The sequence below is a fragment of the Episyrphus balteatus genome, chromosome 4 (assembly GCF_945859705.1).
Source record: "Episyrphus balteatus chromosome 4, idEpiBalt1.1, whole genome shotgun sequence".
NCBI lineage: Eukaryota > Metazoa > Arthropoda > Insecta > Diptera > Syrphidae > Episyrphus > Episyrphus balteatus.
Window position 1 is genome coordinate 56,003,359 of NC_079137.1, and position 14,416 is coordinate 56,017,774.

Here is a 14,416-nt window from a genome sequence, read left to right on the forward strand (position 1 = left end):
GAACATAAATCATTTGTTTTTGCTGTGAATTTGTCATAATTTTATGCTTTTACAACAAAGTCAAATGGATTTTTCCTTATAAAAAAAATTTAGTTGAAAATACATTTTTATAAAAATAAAAAAAGAGTTGACCTATTTTTATGAAATAAAATATTATCAAAAGCTGTTACTAAATTTAATTTAATTATATTAGCTTAACTTAAATCTTACCTTTGATTTGTTCCTGTTGATAATCTGTAAATAAAGAAATCAAAAATTAGTAAGTACACTTTGATATAATTTTTTTTCTTAAATATTTAATTGTGGATTATTTAAATAAAAGGAAGTTAAAAAATAATTGATCCCTTTATTTTGACAAGAGGATAATTTCATTTTATAATTTTTCGTAGCCGAAATAAAAAAATGGAAAAAAAATTGTTGTCTAAAGAATATTCAGCAGACTGTTTTTGACGTGTTGCATATTTTTATGTTCGTCAAAAATCCAATAAAGGTATAAGCTGACTAATTAAAATTTAAGTTATCAGAAGGTTAAATGAGAAGAAATTCGAGACTTAAAAAAAATATTTTGGTTTGATTTTTTGTAAAAAAAAAAACCTTTTGTGAATGATCAAGTGCACAAATTTCTAAAGGTTGATAGAAAACATTTGACTAAAGGTTTTGATAAAATTTTCTGAGCCCCGTTCGTCATTTTTAGCTGTCTAAATTTTTTGATAAAAACTTAAAAAACACACAAAGGGAAAATATCTTTATTTTTGCCTACCAGGAGTAAATTTATACCTGGCCTAATTTTTAAATCTTGAAGTTTGGTTAAAATCACTTAATGCATAAATTAATCCAAATCAAAATCGGAAGAGCCATTTAAGAGACTATTGTCATGAAAAAAAATAAAAAATCATTTTAAACTAATTACAAAGAAATCTGTTTAGTTCCTAAAAACTAGACCAGTGCAAATAATTTTTGAAAAAAAACGAAAAAAAATATTAGTAGCATAAAGGTGGTGTTTAAATGTATGATAAATGGTATATGAAAGGGGAAAAAATAAATTGCCCACAAGAAAATTGGGGGAAAAGGGTTATGTGGGCGAAAAAGATTTTGCCATAGAAGTCATCGACATTGACCTTCTAAATTCGAATCAGAACTGCTCTAACGTACCTACAATGTTTTTGAGATTTTGAACCTCCAAAAACACTATGTTTTTTCCAATAAAACTGGTCAAAAATCGAAAAATTGTTTAAAAAAAAAACATTAAAAATAGGCAAAATACATAAAAAGGCAAGTTTTGTTACGATCCAAATTTGTTGGAAATAAAAATATGTAATCATTTTTACCAAAAAACAAAACCGACTTCCATGGATCAAAACTGGGTTTTATGGTTTTTCTAATAGTTCCTATGGCCAGAACTGAACGAAAATGAAATGGAATTATCAAAATTGATTCACTCAGTCCAAAGTTATGAGGTACAAAAAAAAAAAAAAAAAAAAAAAAAAAAATACAGACGAATTGAATATCTCCTCCTTTTTGGAAGTCAGTAAAAAAATGATTTTTTTGTATTATTCTCACTATTTTTGAGGTTATATTTGAAAATAATTTTATTAAAAGTTGTAGATCTTAATTATCTACAACTTTTGTATTTAACTTATACAAGAGGTCTACTTTTTACAGAAATCATAAAAAACTACGATTTTTGACATCCACCCTATTTTTTTTCCATTTTTGCTAGATCACCATCACCTTTATGCTGCAAATAATTTTTTTTAACTTTTTCCCTCTGAAAACTGAATTGGCATTGGTCTATAGAACTTTACAAGAGAAAAAAATTCATTTATTTACCAATATCATTACTGATGGTAATAATGCTATCTTTTACGCCAAAAGTTCCTAGAAATCTCATTTTAATTTTGGCCAGCATCCTGATTCAATATTAGTGTCCTCGGCTCTTATTCGAATTTACCTTTATCATAGATATTTTTCCAAGCAAGGTCATTCAAGTGAGAAATAATGAAAAAATTTGCAGATAACTGTGGCGTATGAGTAACTTTTTTTCTATATCGAACTAATTGATCATTTCTATTCAGTTTTTTTGTATCTTTTTTAAACAAGTGGTAAGTATTTTTACCGACTTCCAAAAAGGAGGAGGTAGGTTTTGTGTTTTTTTTTTGATAAAAATGATTATTGTGATTCTTCTTCCTTCTATCCAGTGTTGTTATGATTTCGATCCCCTGTAAAGTTCTCCGGTTTAATTCCAAAAATCGATTGTATTCTATTTTTTGACGGATGGTATTTTTATTACGTAGGCTCCTCGGATCTTCGTACTCCTAATTCGATCAAGCTTTGTAAATCCGAATGTCATACGAAGCATCGTTATCTCAGCTATCGTTAATTAACATTCATGCTCTGTTCATTGTTCAACAAATAATAACATTTGCAAAATTTGACAAAAAATCGGTCAATGTAGTAAACGTTTATCAAAAGTTTATCTAAAATTACGCTTAATATTCTTTGTAAATTTCTTTATGTAAAAAGTCATCATAAAATCTTCTAGTTTCCATCCCATTAAAACAACAAAAAAAAAAAACGAAAAACGAAAAGAATTATCATTGCGACAAAAAACCCATAAATAAATTTTGCCACATAAATTGAGAGTTAGCGAGCAAAAACCAAGATGAAGCGAATAATAATAATAATAAAACTAACCTCAGAGAATGATGTCTATCTCAATTGTGAGCATGTGCTATTAAACTGGCGGCGCCATTGCCTGCCAAAAGTTCTAATATTTACTCGTTTCGAGTTCTTCTTCTTCTTCCTACACCAACACCCAGAGACCAAAAATCAGTTAGAATTTTCCCAAAAATTCTTCAACAGAAATCCTCTTCTAGATGGATGGTAGAACGAATAAGGGTTGTAGAATAGTAATAAAGCTTCCAGCAGCATGATGTGGAAAGTGGTATTTCTATCTAATAAAATTCGCTGAATATGTATCTCCCTTTATTTTTTTTGGAACTCTCTATAGAAAGATAGATAGATACTTTTTGTATTTATACATCACTTTGAATGTGTAAAAGAGTAGTCGAGCGAATCGACTGTGTGTTATACTGCCCATCAACCAAAAACCATCCAACCAACCATCCAAACCCATCCTATAAGCTCCTTATAGTGGTTTGAATTTCGAATACATTTTCGGGGGTAAATAGACTTAACGAAGGTATATCGTCGGAATAACCCGACCATCATCAGATGTTTACTGTAATGGAAGCTATACAACCATTGGCGATATTATACCAACACACAAAATGTATATATAAAATGTAGTTAAGCTATAAGCACTTACACTTCTCGGTTGTGCATTTTATACAAAAGCTATGAGACGATATGGATGGTGGGCAAATGCGGATGGCAGCGGCGGTATTCATAAGAAAAATACAAGGGCGGTTTATGTCCAAGTTTTTGGTGGTGGGTTTTTAATTGCCCGAGGAATTAGGAGATATTAATTCTTGTTTTCCGTTACGAGTTGTATATAAAATGTAGGTATTATACGTCTTTGTATTCTATATAAAGTGTTGCGGTGACCTTTGTTTTATGAGCTGTCTATAGAATTTTATGATGTCGCCCGTAAATGTGAAGTTATTTTGATAGCGAATTTTATGTGTTCGTTAACATTTAAGAGATCGTATAATTGCTAAATAGACATGTTAACACACTGCCGCTTGGCCTGTTAAAAATTACTTTAGAGAGTTTTAAAATTTTTGAAGTTGTTTTTTTTTTTTTTTTGTGGGATTATCAAAGGAATTAAAATTTAACACAAAGAAAGATATTTTACGTTGTTTATATTTTTTGATATAATTTTTGAATAATAATTTGTTTATTGTTTTGTTGGATTCTTCGAAAGCACTTTCGCTTTCTTTAAAAAAAAACCTTTTAAATTGAAAACGGAATTTGTTACGCCAATTTTTTGAACCACAAAAAAGTACCTATGGAAATTTTTCAAAACATAGCAGTTTAGTTCATCATAAACATAAGCCAACGCGGAGAAAAAAAACAAGTTGAATCATTATTAAAGTTAGCGAATTTCTGTATGGTTTTTTGCTAAGATGACCTCTGTCTTAAGTTAAGTTAACAAATCTTTTTAATTTCTTGAATGTGTAAATTTAAAAGAAATCCACTGAATTAAAGCGGAAAATAATCTTATTTGTATATGGAAACATTTTAATGTAAAAAAAAAAGCTGGAAACCACTGGGCGAGTGCTTTACCGTCAGCCTATCAAACTGTTAGAAATAAGCATGATCAAATTAATAAGAACATAGAAAAGGACAACCTAAAGTTAAGCGGATTTCCGCATGTTTTTTTGCAAAGATGTCTTCCGTCTAAAATTATACAAAATTCCACTTAATTTTAGATGAAAATTTTCTTATTTTTATGATAATAAGAATGTTTTCATCTCAAATGAAGTGGACTTTTGTTTAATTTTCGACGGAAGTCATCTTGACAAAAAATTAGGTGGTCGTTTCTATGTGCAACTAAAGCTAAAGTCTGACGATAATTTTTAAATTCTTATTTTAAGATGAAAATTCATATTAAAATGATATGAAGTTCACCTTAAATTAAACAGAATTAAAGCGGATTCCACTTATTTTAAGCGGAAATCGTATTGTCTTAAGATGGGATTTAAGTTGGGCATCGTATTATTTAAAGGAGACCTTTTTTTTCTTCGTGTAGGAACGGAACCACTTTTGTATCACATCAATTACAGAAAACTTTACGTTGAAGGGTTCTAAAGGGGAACAACCTAGAATACTAAAATTGACAGTGGCTTCGACTGTTTGGAAGAGAATTAGCCGTTTCTTATAAAGTGGAGGAAAGCTCCGTGGAGTCAGAATTGCAACATCTTAACTTTTGATCTAAGCTTGTCTAATTCATATGTCTAAATATTGTCCACGTTTGTCCAAATAACATTTTTGTTTGCTTACTTTAAAAAAAAAAAATTTAGAGCAGTTTTTGTTTTAGGAAATCTGAAAAATGAAAATTCGCCTTGAAAAATTCAAAGCCCTTAAATCCCCAAAAATTATTTTTTTTTTTAATATTCAAACTGCTCTCGTTTGTATACTTAGAGTCCTTCACAAGGAACGGAACTTGGACCATTTATTTTAAGTTTGAAGATATGTGCGATAAACCTGAGTCAACTGTGTGACAGAACCTGTTTTTTTTTTTGGTAACCTGTGCTTCATCAACAGACCAAGTCCTAGCAGCATCGTACAAAACGGGGAATCCCGTTTAGTATCACCAAGTCGAAATTGTGGAGCTAAAAAAAAAACCAAAACAACCAAAGTTCATTTATTTTCAAATACAATATTGTCTCCAAATATAAACAAAATGTATTCATCTTTAACAAGTCGGCCTCGAGCATTGTTATTGAACTTTGGCAAACATTTTTTTTTCTACCAACTTTTTGGTTCCATTATCTTATCGGAACTTTTCTGTAGCCTATAGTTCAGCTCCCTACATAGACAAACCGACTCCGTACCTACAACGTAAAGGTTTTGTTCTTTTCACATTTCTCTCTGATATGTAATTTTGTTAAGAATATACACAAATCACACCCACTACCGTATATTTATATAGTATAAACGCATAAATAAGCTTATCTAAGAGGTCTTTCACCCGAAAACTTTTCAGCTATAAAACATTCTTATAGTTGACTTTATTGTTAAACACACTAATCCACATTATTTCTTTTGCGTTTGTCGTTTGCTTTTTGCCTTCCATATGAACATTTGCTAGCAGAAGCTTGGTAGAAAAGTCTCACATGAAATTATTATACAATCTTATATAGCAGTCAGCCAGCAGCGTCACAAAACCCTCGAAACCTTTTGTTATTCTTACTTACATCACAAACACACATATAAATGATACATCCGACTATATCGCTCGCATCCTCATATACGGGATATTTATACGGGCAGAGATATTTATTATAGTTTCTTCCTCCGTTATTCATTTTGTGAATAAATTTTCGACTCCTTTTCTTCTTCTTTTTGGTTTTGGTTGATAAAATTTGAACATTTGTGTGTAGATATTGCGCCAAAAAGTTCTAAAATTGATTTATGATTGCATTAATGCGAAGGAGTATATAGTCTAAAGTATTTTCTCGTGTGTTACGGGTTAAGAAATCAAAAACTAACTTTCTATCTTTTCTCTACTCTCTATCTGACATAGAAAGTCTCAGGAAATATACCCTTACCAAGGAGCCTCTCTGTGCTTGAGTTGATCTGAATATTTGATTAAATTATAATTCCTCCTCTTCAACAAAACATAAAGTTCAATGTGCTAGCTCGAAGGTGGAATTTTGAATTCTAAGCCTTCCTCGGTAATTACACGAAAAATCGAACTTTAATATTCGCAACCATATGCCATTTTAGGGAAATCCAATTGACTAAAGTTCTCATAACTTTGTTTTGATGGCTTTCAGAATTTTGTTATCGAAATGTGATTAAAAAGTCGTTCACTTACTAATTCTAACGGAATGAATACTACTTTGGTACCATTACGTTTGGGTATCATCTAAAAATGTAGGTGATACAAAGGATTACGATTTTAACGTGACCATACTTCTATGTAGATAAGTGAGGTATACATTATTTTTATTACTATCAGAGTTTTGAATTAAAAGTCCGAAAAGTCGAAATATTTGCTGATTTCAAAATAAAAAGTGAAAAAATTCAGTAAAATTTTTAGTGCAAAAACTTTAAAAATAAAACCATTTTTTGAAAAAAAAAAAATCTTTTTTTTTTTTGAAAAAGTAATTTTTGAATAATTTATTTTTATACTTCTTTTTGGTTAATAATTTCTTTTTTAACGTATACCTACCTACGGCATTTTTTGGGAATTTTTGGAAAAAAATCGGATTGGGGACAAAATCCCGAAAACCGAAATCCCGAAAACCCAAAATCCCGAAAACCCCAAATCCCGAAAACCCAAAATCCCGAAAACCCAAAATCCCGAAAACCCAAAATCCCGAAAACCCAGAATCCCGAAAACCCAAAATCAGGAAAACCCAAAATCCCGAAAACCCAGAATCCCGAAAACCCAGAATCCCGAAAACCCAAAATCCCGAATGGGATCCCGAAATCCCGAAATCCCGAAAAATTATATAAAATGAAAAATTTGCGCAAATTTTTCATTTTATATAATTTTTCGGGATTTCGGTTTCGAAAACAATCCTAAGTGTGAAATTAAGGTGTTATTACGTAAAAAACAATATAAGTTTATGATTCCGTTAATATCTCTTTTTTACATGATTTCAAGTTCTTATTGTGATTTCAGCAATGCTTTGTAATGATTGAGTTAAGTTGGAAAATCGTTGAACTAAAATCAAAAGAATTATTAGTTTTAATATTTAACTTATAATAATTGTATGTTTAAATTGTTTTTAATTGGTTTTAATTTTATGTTTCAGTTAAAATTTCAGTAAAACACAGTTTTGAAGAGTTTTTTATTTTTTCTGTTTTTTTTTCGGGATTTTGGCCTTTCTGGATTTTGGGTTTTCGGGATTTTGGTTTTTCGGGATTCTGGGTTTTAGGGATTTTGGGTTTTCGGGATTCTGGGTTTTCGGGATTTTGGGTTTTCGGGATTTTAGGTTTTCGGGATTTTGGGTTTTCGGGATTTGGGGTTTTCGGGATTTAGGGTTTTCTGGATTTTGGTCTTTCTGGATTTTGGATTTCGGGATTCTGTCCGTCTCCCAAAAAAATCAGCATTATGAGCTTTATGTTACAGTATTGTTAAATAAGTAAAAAAAAAAAAAAAAACATCAGTTAAAAACTGAGAATCTTAGAATTTTTGGATTTGGTAAAGGTAAACATATCCGAGGACTGACTAGTTCTTATATCTTCTTTAACCATTAGTATATTTCAAAAATTTTGAAGTACTAATAATGTTCCAAAAAATAATGTTCCATTAAATAGAAAGAATTCCACATGCAAGTTAGGTGGCTTTGTGACCTTTTGTGAGTAAAAAAAATTTTTTTACTTCAAAACATTTCATATGAAAAATTAGTAAAAATTAAAATGTTACACATACACCACAGTGACCCATTTTGAAGAAAGTGAAAATAACGCTTTAGTTTTGAAAATTCTTTTCGATTCTTAAAGTACAGGTGTTAAATACTTAGTTTTATTGTGTAAATAAATATGAAATAGCAAGATCAATTATATAGGGTGTCCAAACAAAACCAAAGAGGATTTTAATAATGTAATTATAATAACAATAATAATATATTTATTATTGAGGGTTTTTTATATTATTTTTACTTTCGTAATTCTTTTTTTTTTTATTTATTATTTTTGAAAGTTGCTCTCGATTCGCAATTTTCAACGCAATTTCTTAAAAAAAAAAAAAAAAAACAATGGGTCTTTAAAAGAAAATAAACACGATTTGGACCTAGCCCCCCTTTTTCAAAAATTGAACTTATAAAAGTTGTTCCTAATAATGTTCCAAAGTTTTGGACTAATAAATTGAGTATTTTAAAAGTTAGGGGTCAAGATATTGGCCCCTAAGGCACTTCTTATCAAGTATTCAAATCCCTAGTTTGGCTTGAAAGATGTGAATTTTTGAGTTGAAACTCTTACTTAAAAACACTGAAACTCGATCAGGGGCTAGATTTTTTTTTGTTATTTACCACTTACTTTCGAAATATTGAACTTTCGAATCCAAAAATTGCTTACATCATTAGAACAAATTTTTAATTCAATCTTCCAATAAAGGGAAGCTAGGTCAAAAACGGTTATTTGGCTCTTAAACCCTCATTTATTAAATTAAAAAAAAAAAAAATAAAATGCACGACTGGGGTCGCACGTACTTGCTCTTGTAGTTCAAAGTATCGTTATCTTAAATAGCTATTGGACATTTAAGATTTTGTTTAGTGTCGAGAAAAAAAATAAAAAAAAAAAAAATTGCAAGTTAAAAAAATTAAAAATTTTTTTTTCAAAAACTTAAAAAAAATTTTATTTTCAAAATCTTTTAAAATTTTTTTTTTATTTTTGACACTTCAAAATTATGTCTGTAAATTTTAAATAAAATTAACTTATGCTTTGATGAAAAAATAGACTTAAAAAATATGTTAATTTAACGCCATATTTCCGTTCTCCGCATTATTTGAGAAAAACTAAAAACGCAGTTTTGTAAGAATCAATGGGAGTATAACCTACATCAAATTTAATCAAAATCGTTAGAGCCGTTTTCGAGAAAATTGCAATACCTCGAAAACTTTATATGGGAGATATGCGTTTAAAAGGATATATTAAAAAAAATACGTAAATACGTCTAGGGAATTACGTAAAAATCATGTGTACCAAGTTTTAAGCAAATCCGTCCATCTGTTTAGGCCCTAGCTCGATGTACAGATGGACGCACAGACGCACATACGCACAGACCGACGGACCGCATGACGAAAACCACTTTTTTGATCTTCTCCATCATCGTAATGTCGGTTTTGATTAAAACCTCGAATTTTTTTTTTCTACACGAAACCAATACTTGCCCTATAGAGCAAGTAAAAATGGAACAACTATCAAGAACAACTTTCAAAAACACCAATTTCAAAAAAATGGCTGAAAACAATTTTTTTTCCAAAAAATTCCTTGTTGAGTATCATTTTTTATTTCTGATCATAAAATGTCAATTTATGCTCTTAAAATTGTTTTTTTTTTTCAGTTAATATTTTAAATATAAATGGATAAAATGTTTCTATTTGACTTTATATTGAAAATCTCAAAAATATAAATAAAAATGTATAACCAAAAAAAAAAAACGTTGAAAATTAATTGTCTATTGCAGCTCAAAATTTGAATTTTGTTTTTAAACAAAAATTATTGTTGGAAACAGGCATTTCCAATACATTAATTTCTACAAACTATTCAAGTTTCTTTTTTTACTGACAAAAAAAAAAAAACATAAAAGTTGGTCACCCTAAATCATACTCAAAGGAAGACCATCCATGACATACAATAAGTAAATGTCTGACAAGTTTTCACAAAATGGTGTCGGAAAATACTCCTGTTTATTCGCCAAAATGCAGTCACGCAAAGTAAAAGTTTCTTTCGCAATATTATCAAGTAAAAAAAAACATTTACCTGTTTTTTAATATGAATATTTTATTAAGTTCTATACAAGAAGGATATATGGAATAGAATATTCAGGATATTATATGGTTATGTGTGTGTATTTTTTGTATATTGCAGTAGGATATAGGATAATACACTTCATAAATACGGAAGAAGAAATAATTCAACCAATTTGTGGTACTATACCAAAGTTGAGAGACACAGAACACACAGAAAACGTGAGATGTGTGCCGGGCGGGCGAAATCCCCCGTCGTTGATTTATGTCTGCATATGAAAATTGAAAGACATCATGAAAAAGGAAAACCCTTCATGTAAAATAATAATTTTACAATTTATCTGCACTGTTTTTCATTTTCAAATTAGGATCCTCTTTCTCTTTGCATGAAATGAAAACGTACATACATTTATATGCATCGGAAAGGTGTAACTATACACATGAATGATGTATGAGAGGATAACAGGATAACTTTTAAGCAAACAAAACGAAAATTACAGTCTACCCCGGTTGTGAGTTACCTATCACCGATGAAATTAATGTTTAATTTATTATTATTTTTTTCTAAGAATAAAACCATAATCAAATTTTTAACCTAAATAAGCAAAATTAATTGGTCCTAATAGGTACAGCATTTGTGCAGTATTTTTATTTGATTTTTTCTGCTATGTGAAATTAGTTCAAATAAGCGGAGTTGACTGTATTCTATTTTTCAATACAGATCTTTGTTACAAAGTATTTTCTCCCATTTTGTTGCATTTTTTTTTATTATAATCAATGACGCAGTAAACTAAAGTACGAAAAGATAAATAAAAAATGAGAGTACTACTCGTATAACTCAGTCATTGAACTATGTGATTTTTTTTAAATCAAAAAGAAGAGGAAAGGAAACAGTTATAAAGTAAATTATTTTTTTTTATTCATTCAGAAACTCAGAAATGTTTGTGTAATTTCTTTGCAGGACAGAATTCATTTGAGAACTTCCAAGTTAACTTTATATTTTGTTTTTGTTTTTTCTATTTCTCACTGACTTTCTCTTTGTTTCCTGCAAGGCAAATGTGTTTCGTTGGTTTGGTGCCCATTTTTATCGCATACTTTTTATTTGTTTTTTTTTTTTTATATATATAAAAATCCTAGTTCCTTTGAAATAGTTGTTTGCATTGTGGCTTAAATAAAAAGAGTTCTATAGTCCTTTAAAAGAACCCAAATTTTATGTGAACAAGTCGGTCGTGACACTTTAAAAATTTCCTGTCAGTTCCTTAATTAATGTAATCCCTCTTTTTCTCGCCCTGAGTTTACGAGTATCTAACGATTTTATAAGTATGAACTTAGCGACGCACTTTTCACAAATTCAATTGGGAGCAAATAGTTGTATTTTATCACATTCCTTACGACAATTTTAATTTTTGGTTTAAGAACAAAAAAGAGAGCATTTGATAAAAAAGATAAACAGGCAAGTGAAAAAATTTGTGTTTTTCCAAGCAATTACCTACTTAAAGGGATGTATGGGTTGAATTGGCGTTTTTCGCTTAGTTCATTTGAGCTTAGCGAAATAGGCTTCCTGAATCGAACCAACCTAATTCATATTTTGTTGCTATTACGGAAATTTTGAGTTTTTTGCTACGGTAGTTTTTTTGTTTTGGGTATTTCGCGCAGTTTATATGAACTTAGCGAATCCAAAATAGGTTTATATTTTGCTGCTTTTTGGTTGCTAACTATGCGTTTTTCGCTCAGTTCATGTGAGCTTAGCGAAGTAGCCCCCTTGAATCGAACCAAACTAATTGCATATTTTGTTGCTATTACGGAAATTTTGAGCTTTTGCTATGGTAGTTTTTGTGTTTTGGGTATTTCGCTCAGTTTATATGAACTTAGCGAATCCAAAATAGGTTTATATTTTGCTGCTATTTGGTTGCTAATTATTTGTGACAACTTAGATTTTGTTCTTTTATTATTTGTGTGATTTGAGTCGTTTCGCTAAGTTGATATAATCTTAGCGAAACACTAAAAAAACAAAACTATAGGAGTAAGAAAAATCTAAATTGACGTCTATCCAGCAACAAAATATAATTTTATTTTGGATTCGCTAAGTTCATACAAACTAAGCGAAATTTGCATTACTAAGTTCATAGGTAGTCATAAAGACTTTTGAGTACACAAAAATAATTTTTTTTAAGATTTTATATACTTCATGAAATATAAATACCTAAATTCTTTCGCTTAAATTCCACTACACAAAATTAAGCTTCAAATCACGTTTATTTTTAGCAGACAGACCGCTGGACATGATTTTTAAACAAAATTTCGTCAAACTTAATTGGTTTTCAAACTCAAATCGGATTAAATGAAATTAAATCAACGGACAAAAATGATTTAAAATAGTTAGAAAAAAAAACTTACAGCTACTGGACTTTTATTTTAAATTCAATTTGTTTATTTTTTTTTTATTTAAACCTATTTCAACCGTCGCATCCTTTAAATATAAATAGAACAAAAATAAATAAGAAAAAAAAACTTTGCTGAAAAAAAATCTGTTTTGCATTTAATTTTTTTTTTAACAACTGCGTACCATATATCGCGCTCCCAATCAATCTGTCAATAACTCTCAAGTCTCAAACTCATGTTGGCTATAAAAATAAAATTAAAAAAAAAAAAACAGAAATAAAACCTTCGTTCACGACCTGGCTTAATAAAAAATTGATTTTACACCCGATAGTAGTAAATACATACGTTACGTACGTTGTGTTGTGTCAGAACGAAACGAAGCTGATGCTATTTCATGTGTAATGGCGCACCACCACTGCACAGTGTTAAGTGCCCATTGTCTGCCGCCTACGGGTATTTTTTCAAGTTCAATATTTTATTTCGCTTTTATCCATCCCTTTGCTCCATGTTGTTTTTATTTTTTTTTTCTTTCTTTTTTTTTTATTTTTATTTTAATTCATCTGGCAGCAAATATCGCAGTTGAAGAATTTAATTGCAGCAATATTTACACCACACACATATTGTCTACATTCCCAGTTTTTCGTTATAACCATATATAACATAGTCCGATATATATAGCTAACCAATCAATGTGAGTCATAGAGTGTTGCTTTGCGTGGAAGTTCATGTATCGAATATCATAATAATCTCCAAAACCCTTCAATAACAATGAAAACACAGTGGAATCAAATAGGATGAAAAATGGCATGAAATATGTATAAATTCGTATTCGAATTAAAAAAGCTGTTTAGCCCACAAAAACCAATATCCTCGAAATGTAACGAAATTTTTTAATTCTGTACGATTTTTATGAAAAATTAGTTTGCAATGGCTTAATTCTCTAAAAATAACTAAGTCCTGAAAATTTCACCAAAATTCATGAAGTGGTTCTCGAGATTGCTGAACACTTTTAACACAAAAAACCGACCGATACTAATTTTTTTTTCATTCCTCACGAATTTTATGAAAAAATTGGATTGCAATAGTTTAGTACTCTTAAAATAAGTAAGTCCTGAAAATTTCATGAACATTAATCAAGTGGTTCTCGAGATTGCTGAACACTTTTAACACAGAAATCCGACCGATATTGATTTGTTTTTTAATTCCTCACGATTTTTATGAGAAATTGGATTGTAATGGTTTAGTACTCTAAAAATAACTAAGTCCTGAAAATTTCATCAAAATTCATCAAGTGGTTCTCGAGATTGCTGAACACTTTTAACACAAAAAACCGACTAATACTATTTTTATTTTCATTCTTCACGATTTTTATGAAAAATTCGATTGCAATGGTTAAGTACTCTTAAATTAAGTAAGTCCTGAAAATTTCAAGAACATTAATCAAGTGGTTCTCGAGATTGCTGAACACTTTTAACACAGAAATCCGACCGATATTGATTTGTTTTTTAATTCCTCACGATTTTTATGAGAAATTGGATTGTAATGGTTTAGTACTCTAAAAATAACTAAGTCCTGAAAATTTCATCAAAATTCATCAAGTGGTTCTCGAGATTGCTGAACACTTTTAACACAAAAAACCGACCAATACTATTTTTATTTTCATTCTTCACGATTTTTATGAAAAATTCGATTGCAATGGTTAAGTACTCTAAAATTAAGTAAGTCCTGAAAATTTCAAGAAAATTCATCAAGTGGTTCTCGAGATTGCTGAACACTTTTAGCACAAAAAACCGACCAATATTTCTTCAATTTCCTTCCAATATTGTTATAAACGATCTCCCAATGTGTTGAACGCACATTTAAGTCCATCCAAGAGAATAGCAACAGTGTCGAAGTTCGGAAATCTATCTGCTGCAGCAGCAAGA

At 29.7% G+C, this 14,416-nt stretch overlaps 1 protein-coding gene across 1 annotated transcript in view; it reads right to left on the bottom strand.

Moving 5' to 3' along the window:
* LOC129919680 (frizzled-2) overlaps positions 1–14,416 on the bottom strand; it is a 228,625-nt gene that overhangs the window by 154,701 nt on the left and 59,508 nt on the right. Inside the window, exon 2 of the mRNA XM_056000652.1 lies at positions 211–234. The gene's annotated coding sequence lies outside the window, so the exon portion shown is untranslated. The remainder of the gene's footprint in view (positions 1–210; positions 235–14,416) is intronic.